Genomic DNA, 11,820 nt, shown 5'->3' on the forward strand with positions numbered 1-11,820 from the left:
GGCTTATTTTGTATTGAAAAAAAAATGGAAATTTCTATTTTGATTTCAGTGTAGTTGCAAGAATGCTCTTTCTCGTACATCCTTCCCCAACTCACACTTATTATTTGTCTAATATACACTGCTCATTTCTTACAATCTTCTTTTAATTTTTCAGGAAAAACTAAGAATTGGATGTTATTTATCAAAACGAAAGGTCATAATAAATGAACAGGTGAGCAAATGAACTGTCTTCTTAGGCTGAATGATTCCCTATGGTGTTCAATACATCTTGACCAAAGATCATAATGCATAGATAGTATTGTTGAAACAGCTAATGATCACCACCTCTTAGTCCCAGGGGATTCAGGCTCCATAGTCAGAGCTCATGCTTAGTGATGCAGGCAAAAAAATGGCCCCAAAGATGTCCATGTCTTAGTGCCTGGAACCTGTGAATATATTACCCTTCATGGCAAGGGTTTGTTTGTTAGCCTAGATTATCCAGATGGGTCTTGTATAATTACAAGATCCTTACAAGAGGGGGTAGGAGGGGTGAAGCCTGTAGTAGGATATGGGAAGCCAGAAGCAAAGGGTTGGAGTGATGTATGAAAAAGGTGCAAGAACCAAGCAGTGCAGGTGTCATCTAGGAGGGGAAAAGGCCAGGAAGCACATTCTCCCCTCAGAGCTTCCAGAAGCAACCAGCCCTGCCAATATCTTCATTTTAACCCAGTGAGACTGATTTTGGACTTTGGAGCTCCTAGACTCTAAGATAACAAATTTGTATTATCCTAAACCACTAAGTTTGTAATATTTTGTTACAGCAGCAAAAGAAAACTAATACATCCAAGGAACTCCAGTCTTAAAACCCTGCTTAAAAGAAGGTAGAATGAAATAAAATGAGCATACATGCTGACACTTGAGCGGTGAGTTCATATGTAGTATGAACTCACATTTAGTGTGAGACTAAATGGTAATATACTAAGCCAAAACATCTTACATAGTGCTATTTATATATGTTTTAAGATTTTCTTCTCATCTCATTTGACATTCACAGAACCATTATTAAGATATAACATGTGACTCTATGGACAATACTACCATCATACAAGGTATGATATCATACCATATCATATCATAGGGATATGAAATTTATTCACAAATTTTTTGTTTTTACATTCTGTAAAAAAATTATGGTAAGTGGTATAAGGATGCAAAATTTCATTATTAAATATATATATATATATACACATATATATACATATATATGTATATATATATAAAATACCATTTATTTATTTTTGAGAGAGAGATGGAGTGTGAGTGGGGGAGGGGCAGAGAGAGAAGGAAACAGAATCCAAAGCAGTCTCCAGGCTCTGAGCTGTCAGCACAGAGCCAATGTGGGGCTGGAACTCACGAACCGCGAGATCACGACCTGAGCTGAAGTTGGACGCCCAACCAACTGAGTCACCCAGGTGCTCCTGCAAAATTTCAATCAGACAGTATAAAGTTGATAATTTTGGAACATTAGAATGATAAGGTTGTGTGTGCAATGAATTGGAAGAATGTGAGAATAAAGACAGGCAGGAGAGTAGAAGTATAGTGTGGGGGTCCGTGCGTGAGATGTCAAGGGCAATTGGAGAGGGATGGAAAAGTGAACATCAGGGCTGTGGGGCCTGGCTAGAATGGATAGAATAGGGAGGGTGAGAGGAACAGATTTCAAACCTCATAGCCTGAAAGAATGGATTTCCCACAAGTGATCACAGTAATAACAAAAGAAAAGCAGGTTTGGGGAAGTTGATAGGTAAATGAAAGTTTAGAGACATGCAGAATGATTATTAGATATAGTTTGATTAACTTTTCCTGTCAGACAGAGGTCATAGCATTTTGACAGCCTACTCAAAGACAATAAAAGAATCTATATGGAGGTTCTTTTTTAGCCTATGAAAGCCATTGCTATCTACACTACTAAAGGTTGGAGAAAGATAATTAAATAGGAATTTAATTATGGTAGTTGCATAATTTAATCTAGGTGAAAACATACCATTTTATCTTGGTGCAAGTTTCAGACAACATTCATATTTTAAAAAAGATGTTGAATTGATTGTGAGGATGTTGTGAAGGATTTTAGGGTAAAACAATAATAGTTAAAATAATTCAACATTTAGATGTGCCTGGCTGGCTCAGTTGGTAGAGCACTCAATTCTTGATCTTGGAGTTGTGAGTTCAAGTCCCATGTTGGGTGTAGAGCTTACTTAAAAAAAATAATAATTGAGGGGCACCTGGGTGGCTCAGTTGGTTAAGCAGCTGACTCTTGATTTCAGCTAAGGTCATGATCTCATGGTTCATGGGGTCATGCCCCACATTGGGCTCTGCTCTGACAGTGTGGAGCCTGCTTGGGATTCTCTCTCTCCCCCTGCCCCTTCCCCACCTGTGCTCTCTCTCTCTCTCTCTCTCTCTCTCTCTCTCTCTCTCTCCCTGTCTCTCCCTCAATAAATAAAAAATAATAATAAAATAACAATAATTGAACACTTAAAAAGTATCAGAAACTTCTTAAGCATTATCTAGCTGGGCATTATGTTATGAGATCGACTATATTTTTATCCCCATTTTACAAAGGAGGAAATTAAGACTCAGAGAAGTTAAGTAACTTGCTGAAGTTGGCACAGTTGAGAGTGGTAGGGATACAGGGGGGCTGTGTGGTGGGACTTGTTATTTTAGCAGTGGTGATAGTTAACACCTATGAGATTTATTTTAACAAGAGAAATAGCACAGGAAATAGAGCCAAGAACCAAAGGCTCGTCTATTTATTTATTCAATAAATATTTAAATACTTTAGTAACTTCTATATGTAGAGTAATGCTTCCATGGATGTGGGAAGAACATAGCACAGTAAGTTCAGGAAAGGCTAAGGATACAGAGTGGTTCCTTTAAGTTTTTTAAGAACACTGTTCATAGCATTTTTGGAAACAGAAAGGATGATCAGGAATGTCAGATGTCTAAGAGGGGTTAAGGAGGAGGAAGAGAGCAAATTTGCCAAGGTGGTCATTGAAAAAATAAACAGGACCAACAATGTTGAGATTAAGTGGATGACACTTCCCAACAAAGTTCCACTGATTCTTAGTGCATATTATGCTTCTTATTCAAATTATAAGGAAAAAGGAAGAATTATTACTATTATTATTACTTTTCTGATTGTTTTTCTAGATTTGTATAAAAACACTTTCTTTGGGGACTAATTTAAAATGTAAGTTTCTTTTTATAAACAAAGGAGAAGAAAAAATTATAGTTTTCAATTCTGCTCTGCTTCAAGTTACTGCTATATGAGGTGCAATTTATAAATCAATGAGCCTGAGTTTTGTATGGTTCATAAATTATTTCTGAGAGCATTCTAAAGGAGAAGTTTGAAATGTTTTGAGCAATGGCAACCCCACTGAAATGTGTCTGATCTCCCAAAGTGGCTGCTTAGAAATATAATGTTCATTTGGATGTTTAGTCCTTAGTATGCTTGTTGGCAAATCAGTCACATTACTTGCTAGTCACATCTCATGTTGTATGTCCTGAATGTACTTTCTTTGTGTTATCTTAGAATACGAAGGCACTGATAGTCAAAGAAACATCTGCTTCAGTAAAGTGAAATAGTTTAGAAGTTTAACAAGCTTTCTGATGCAAGCAAAAATGCCTTAAAATGTTTTAAAAGTTAAATACCATTCTACATTTTAATGGTTTCATATACTTAAATTAATTAATTAGAATTAAATTTGGACAGGGGCTCCTGAGTGACTCAGTCGGTTGAACGGCTGATTTCAGCTCAGGTCATTATCTCACAGTCTGTGAGTTCAAGCCCCGTGTAGGGCTCTGTGCTGACAGCTCAGAGCCTGGAGTCTGCTTTGGATTCTGTGTCTCCCTCTCTCTCTGTCCCTCCCTCCCTCAGGCTCTATCTCTCTCTGTTTCTAAAACATGAATAAACCTTAAAAAATTGTAAATAAAAAAAGAATTAAGTTTGGACAGTTTGATAGAAATGAGTAAAGCTAAAAGTATCCAAATCAAAAGATCAGCTTTGCTCTCTCTTTTTCTTTTTCAGTGAAGAATATTTAACACCACATTATAATCTCATAGTCTTCATAATATCTTGTTAATTGATTCTTTGAAGTTTTTCTTTCCTTTAATTGAGATTTTTGACAACATAGAGATAAATAACCATTTAACTCACTTTTCTCCCCCAACTTTCAAATTTCTGTGTTCCCATCTTATACACACAGCAGCTATTTCACTTTTCTCCTGAGCTAAATTTCTTTCTCACCTGTCTGGTAGAGCTCACCATTCAATGCAAAAATATTTAAGGAAAGGTAGCTTGTCATGAGAGATATTAATAAAGCTAAGTGATATAATTTATAAAACACAATTTGAACTGGAATCTATGTACATCTTTGGCTCAAAATATTTTGTTCACTTTTTGTGGCCCAAGAGAATATTCAACACATTTTGATAAGGAATAAATACTACAGTCTGAGTAGTGGAATTTTGAAATATTGAGTTGGTTAGCTCTCTGTACATTGTAGCTTTTTAAAACATACAATAAAGAGAAGATGCTAAATTGCTCCTGGTATTTGAGAACACTAATCCCTAAAAAGAAAGGATGAAACACAATTCACACTATATGTATCTAAGTTGAAATTATCTGTTATAGCCAAATACATTTTAAGAATAGCATACAGTATTCTTTACTATTTTATAAAGCAATGGCTCTATTTATTTTATTAGGTATTACTAAAACCAATGATCTAAGCCATGATATAAATTAAAATATATTTAATTATATTATTTCAACCAGATCCAGGTTCCAACTAGGAAAAACTTGGCCCTCCCTACTTACTAGTTATTCAGAATGGAAAAGGAAAAAGTCAAATAAAATTCCCACTAAGCCAATTACCTTTCTCCCTCAACACATGACAAGATTATTTTCATTTCTTTTATTCATAACAAGGCATATACCCTTGCATAATAATTTTGTTTTCATATACATGCATATACATATATACATATATGAATATACATATGTATCTTTTAAACTTGTGAAGTTATTTTTCTAGAATGAAGAAGGAAAAAAGGTGATGAAAAACTGTTCACTCTTTATAGCAAGTATTAGTAAAATATCTGGCTAGATACTTAGGGATACTCAACCATTTAATTTTTTGACAGGCTGAATGAGTTTCTCTTAATTTGTAGATTATTGCTGTAAGAACTCTTTTCAACATTAAAAAGAAGGCAGGAAGTCATCAAATATGTGTACTGCCGGGAATCAGACAGAAGCGATGTCTTCCATTGAATTTATCATTCTTTGACTCCATGAGCCTTTAATCTTCTGCTCAGTGGTGCTTAGGCTTGACTTATAGACTGGCTACAGGAAATTCAGAAATGTCACATATACATTAATTTTCAATCAATTGATTTTTAGACAGTATGCTTTACACAGAAGGATATTATACGGAATTATTAATCTAGATACTATTGCAATGAGTATACTTTCCTTGAACAACAAAAATCTTCACTGCTTTCCCATTGTTTACTTGGTGAGTCCAAAATCATTAGCATGACAGTGTATAAACTATTCTAACTCTCTTGTTCATTGGTTTTCTTTTCTACCTGTATTTTGCTGGGTTTTTTTTCTCCTGAAATACCTCCAAAGCATAGCTTAAAAGTTGCTTCTCCTTAGGAGTCTTTGGTATTCTCCAAAGGACCATCTTACCAATAACCTTTAGTGGGTAGCACTGCAGTGCTACTAATCACTTGTTTCCTACTGCAGTACTGTTTCCCGGTCTTATTTTCTTGTCTAGGACAGAGGTAGAGTCTTGTACATCTCACAGCACATGGCATAGTACCTTGCACTATAAGAATTACCAGTTAATATTTGCAGAACAGTTAAAATAAGATGGGTATGGTAAAAAAACAAACAAACATAGGTAAAAGTAAGAGACATACTGGAAGTATTAAAAAAAAAACTTGGAGAGGAAGCTAATAGGTAAAGTGATGAATGAAAGTGATTACCATTAGCAAGCCTCTATTGTATGCCATACATTTTATATAGCTTACATACAGTATTTGAACTCATTCTTCTACAAATTCTAAGGTTCTTTTTATACATGTGAGGAAAACAGTTGAAAAAATCAGGTTCCTTCTTCCCCAAAGTCACTTGGTTTAAGTGATAAAGCAAGGACTCAAATATAGGCTTAACTGATTCCGAAACCTATGTTCTTTCCTTACATATAATTTAAAATTTTAAATTATGTACATCCTTCAGTGTGAAGGTAAGTGTGAAGGTAAGTGGATTGTGAGTAACTTGTTCTGCAAGTGTTCTGCAAGACGAGCAAGCATTTCTAATAAATTTTAACTTGATAAATGAGTGATGTCTCACAATATGGGTAGTACATGGCACCAAACATCACATGATCACAAGTAAGCCAATGGTTCTTGAAATTCACTTTGATATACAAGTGATTTGGATTACAAGTCTGTTTCCAGAATAAATTATGCTCACAAATCAAGGTTTTACTGTGTTTGCTATAATTTATTTAATTAATTAATTTAGTTTTTGAAACTGATGCTTTCTTTTTTTTTAAGTTTATTTTATCATTTATGTATTTTGAGAGAGAGAGAGAGCAAGAGTGCAGGAGGGGCAGAGAGGGAGAGGGAATCCCAAGCAGGCTCCACACTATCAGTGTAGAACCTAGTGTGGGACTTGAACTCATGAACCTTGAGACCATGTCATGAACTGAAATCAAGAGTTAGATGCTTAACCAACTGAGCCACCCCAGCATCCTTATTTGCTATAATTTTAAAAAAACAAATGCATCAAGCATTATTCTGATGACCTATGGAATTAGTTTTTTAAAGCAGACATGTCTGTGAGAATAATATAATAAATAGAATTATTCAGGATCTAAGTAATAGATTCTTTGAAAAATGTTTATTTATTTATTTTGAGAGAGAAAGAGAGAGAGTGAGAGAGAGAGAGAGCATACTCACGTGCAAGCCAGTGAGGCTTATAGAGAAGGAAAGAGAAATCCCAAGTAGGATCCGGCTATAAGCACAGAGCCTGACACGGGGCTCAAACTCATGAACTGTAAGATCATAACCTGAGCCAAAATCAAGAGTTTAGGCTTAATCATCTGAGCCACCCAGGTGGCCCAGGATCCTATCTTAATATTGTTATTTATAGGTCCTAATATGGTCTTAAATATTTATTCGTAAGAGTATATGAAATGCAACTTAAAAATAAGTTTTGTGCAAGCTCATTAGGCAGGCTTCCAAGCTTTGTAATGACATAAGTGGAATAGGCATATGACTTTTTATAAAAGAAGGGCTACCATAGCATCAACCCAAACTTGGTGGGAGAAAGGAAAGGAAGTGAAGGGGGGTGGGTAGATATAGAACACATATTCTTTTGCAATTGTTTTTCTTTTGCAATTTTTACAGTATGACTTCACATACATTATGCTCCTTATTGCATGGGATCTCTTAGTAAGCAAAATACACACACATAGTGACCACATATCATTCCCTAGTGTCTGTTTGCATCTCAGTTTTTATTCCATCTCCTCTTCAGCATGTTTTTCCCTAATTTTTTGGGGGGAGTCCTCAGTTTCCTACATATATTTTAGCAGAATTTAGGCACCACTTGTTCTCTTTATTTTATAAAGTTTCTAAATTAAAGGTAAACATATGTTGGGTGGCCTGTCATGATATAACTATAAAAGTAGGTTACACTCATTTTCTATGAAGGGATGTAAGTTCTTTCCAACATAGACAAATTCAATTCTAAAACTAAAATGGGAGAATGTTGGTAGAAATCACTTTATAAATTATATTTTATCTTGGCCACAAAACTATACAATCACTATTTATTATCTTCACTTTAAAGATGATAAACTGAAGCTCAGAAAATGCATTAAGATTTTTCCTTATGATTACATAGCTAGTAAACTTCTTAAATTAACAACTTGGAGACCTTGGACTGAAGCTGAGATCTCTCTAAATCCAAATATACTTTGTACTACACTTCTGATGAGTCTTAAAATATAGCCTAGCTTAGCAAAGGACATGCAGACCCAAAAACAATGTAATATATACAGGAAGTCCATCTTTTTATAACCAAAATGTTTTTTTAAAGAGCCTTATGTTAAAGTAGTTCATTTTTATCACAGGATTAATGATATAATTTTGACTTATATTTTAAGTCACATAACATATTTTATTTACCTTTTAAAGCTTTCTATTTTGACATATAGATTCACAGGAAATTATAAATATATAGTACCTCTCCATCATATCTTTATAACAAAAGATCACAAAGTCTTTCTCAGTGGTTGCATCTTAAAAAATTATAGCAAAATATGAAAATGAGAAAATTGACATTTTTACACATCATACATAGTTCTGTTATTTTACCTCATGTGCAGATTGATGTAACCACCATTTCAACCAAGATGCAGGACTATTCCATCATGTCCAGTGATCCATCTTCTTTATGGTCTACCCCTCTGCATCACCTCTAACCCCTGGAAACTACTAACCTGTTCTCAGATCTCTATTTTTTGTCTTTTGATAGTGTCATGTAAATGAAGTCATGCAGTATGTGACCTTTAGAGATGGGCTATTTTCACGTAGCGTGATGTCTTTGAGATCTACCCAGGTTGTGTGTTTCAATAGCCTGTTCCTTCTTGATGCTGAGTAGTATTCCATAGTATGGATGTACCACTGTTTGTTCAACTGTTCACCTATTGAGGAACATTTTGGTTGTTTAGAGTTGCTGGTCTATTACAAAAGGAGCTGCCATGTACAACTGTGTGCAGATTATTTATGTCGACATGTTTTCATTTATCTAGAATATATAGTGAGGATTGTAATTTCTGGGTCATTTGGTAAGTGCATATATATGTTCAAGTATATATATGTATATACATACACAGATATATATATATATATTTTAAGAAACTGATGAAATATTTCCAGAGAGTCTACCATGTTATATTCCCACTTGCAGTGTATGAGAGATCCAGTATTAATTTGTACATTCTCAACAGCTTTTAGTTTTGTCACTGTTTTTTTTTTAAATTTTATTCTATATGTTCTAATAGGTATATAGTGATAACTCATCATGGTCTTATTTTAATTCCCTTAAGGCTAGTGATGGGAAACATGTTTTCATGTGTTTATTTTGTCATATATATCCTCTTGGTGAAGTGCCTTTTCATAAGTTTTGCTCATTTTCTAACTGGACCATTATTTATTTTTTTAAACTGTTGAGTTTTGAGAATTCTTTCTATATAGTAGATATGAGTGTTTTGTCAGATATGCAGCTTATAAATATTATTTCCTAATAATATTTTGTTATCTTGCAAGGGTCTTTCACAGAGCAAAAGTTTTTAATTTTGATAAAGTTCAATGTATTGCTGGTTTTTTTGTTGTTTTATGGAGTACCTTTTACATTATTTCTAAGAACTCTCTCAAATCCTCATTCTCTCCTTTATATTCTAAAAGTTGAGTTTTATACTTTACATTAAAAAATATGATCCATTTACAGTTAATTTTTATATGAAGTGTGAAGTTTAGATCTAGTTTTATTTATTTTTGCCTATGGATATACAATTGATAGTTGTCTGAGATAGAACTTTAGGTTGAAAACTATTTTCTCCTATAATTTTGATAGTTTTGCTCCAATGTCTGATTTCATCCAATGATGCTGATGAGTGATCCTATGTAATTCACAATTCTTTATATTTTTTGTTGCTGGCATTATTAAGTAGTTTGATGCTGTTCCATAATGTGTGTCTGTGTATTTAAACTCACTGAACTAGACACACAACTTATCCTTTCAATATGGAGGTTTGTATTCTTCATACATTTTTTCTTTATTTTTTTAATATTTTCTTTTCAATTCTGCCTTCTTTTTCTGGACCTTCAATTTATCAATTAGAGTATGAACATCCTGAATTTCACTTTTATATTTGGGGTTTTTTTCTTCATTGTGAAGCTTTAGTCTAAGATTCTGTTTCATCTAATAATTTTTTTGCATCAAAGAAGTTTTCCAAATTAAAAAAAAATTCTTTTTAACTCAAGACCCTTATCCAAATATCTTTGCTGTTGTGATATATGCAATATTTATTCTTTTAATATTATTTCCTAGTTGACCCATTCATTGTTTGGTAGCATGTTGTTTAACCTTCATGTCTTTCTAAATTTTTTCTTGTGGTTGACTTCAACTTTCATAGCATTGTGGTCAGAAACGGTGCATAGTAAGATTTCAGTCTATTTTTTTTGTTTTAGTTGAGGATTGTTTTGTGACTTAATATGTGATCCATTCTGGAGAATGTTCCATGTGCACTTGAAAAGAATGTGTATTCTGCTGTTTCTGTGTTTATTTTCTGTTTAGATCATCTGTCAATTGATAATAAGAGGGGTATTAAGGTCACCTGCTATTATTTTATTATTATTCATTTATGTTTGTTATCAATTGTTTTACATATTTGGGCCAACAGGTACATGAAATGGTGCTCAGAAATACAAATCATCAGAGAATGCAAATCAAAACCACAGTGAGCTATCAACTTATACCTGTTAGGATGACTCTTATAAACAAAAAAAGAAGGAAAAATAATAAGTGTTAATGAGAATGTGGAGGAAAGGGAACACTTGTGCACTGTTGACAGGAATGTACACTGGTACAGCCATAATGGGAAACAGTATGGAAGTTTCTCAAAATATCAAAAAATAGAACTATTATGTAACTGGATATATGTGCAAAGGGCATGAAATTTTGATCTTGAAGAGATATCTGCACTCTCATGTAATTGCAGCATTATTCATAATAGTCAAGATGTAGAAACACCCTAAGTGTCCACTGGTGGATGAATGGAGAAAGAAAATATACACACACATGCGCCACATGCACACACACACACGCACGCATATATACATATATATATACACATATATACGTGTATGTATGTATGTATATACGTACATATATATGTATGTATAGGTGTGTGTGTGGGTGTGTGTGTGTATATATATATCCATCCTTGGAACACTATTTAGTCTTAAAAAACAAGAAAATCCTACCGTTTATGATAACATGAGTGAACCTCGAAGGCATTATGCTAAGTGAAATAAGGCAGACACAGACAAATACTGCATGATCTAATTTATATGTGGAATCTAAAATAGTGAAATTTATAAAAACAGAGTAGAATGGTGGTTGCTCATCATGGTTAGATGGTTACTCCACCAGGGATGGACGCAAGGGGGAAATGGAGAGTTGTTAGGTAAGAGATACAAAGTTTCAGTTATGCAAGATGAATTAGTTTGGAGATCTAATGTACAGCATGGTGACTATAGTCTGTATTTTGTATTTGAAATTTACAAAGAGGGTGGAACTTAAAGATTCCTACTGCACACACCCACTAAGAAAGAAAATGGTAATTATGTGAGGTGGTGGTTATGCTAATGAGCTTGATTATAGTGATTATTTCACAATATATACATATATCAAAACATCAATTATATATCTTAAATGTATATAATTCCTATTTGTCAATTATAACTCAAGAAAGCTGAAAATCAGCTTAAACTATACACATCCACATTACATATACATATATATATTCTTTTTTGTTGTTGTTTACATCAGGTCACCTATAGCTTTTGATCCAGTAAAAAGGAAGAAAGAAGTAAGTTGTGCAAAATTTGCACTGCCGTATGGAACTAGATCTAAACAATAATGCAGAGCTCTTATTTACCCAGAGCTGCATGTGCTTTATCACTGAATCTTTCTTAAAGCAATCTAGA

This window comes from Panthera tigris, chromosome F3 (assembly GCF_018350195.1).
Source record: "Panthera tigris isolate Pti1 chromosome F3, P.tigris_Pti1_mat1.1, whole genome shotgun sequence".
Classification (NCBI taxonomy): domain Eukaryota; kingdom Metazoa; phylum Chordata; class Mammalia; order Carnivora; family Felidae; genus Panthera; species Panthera tigris.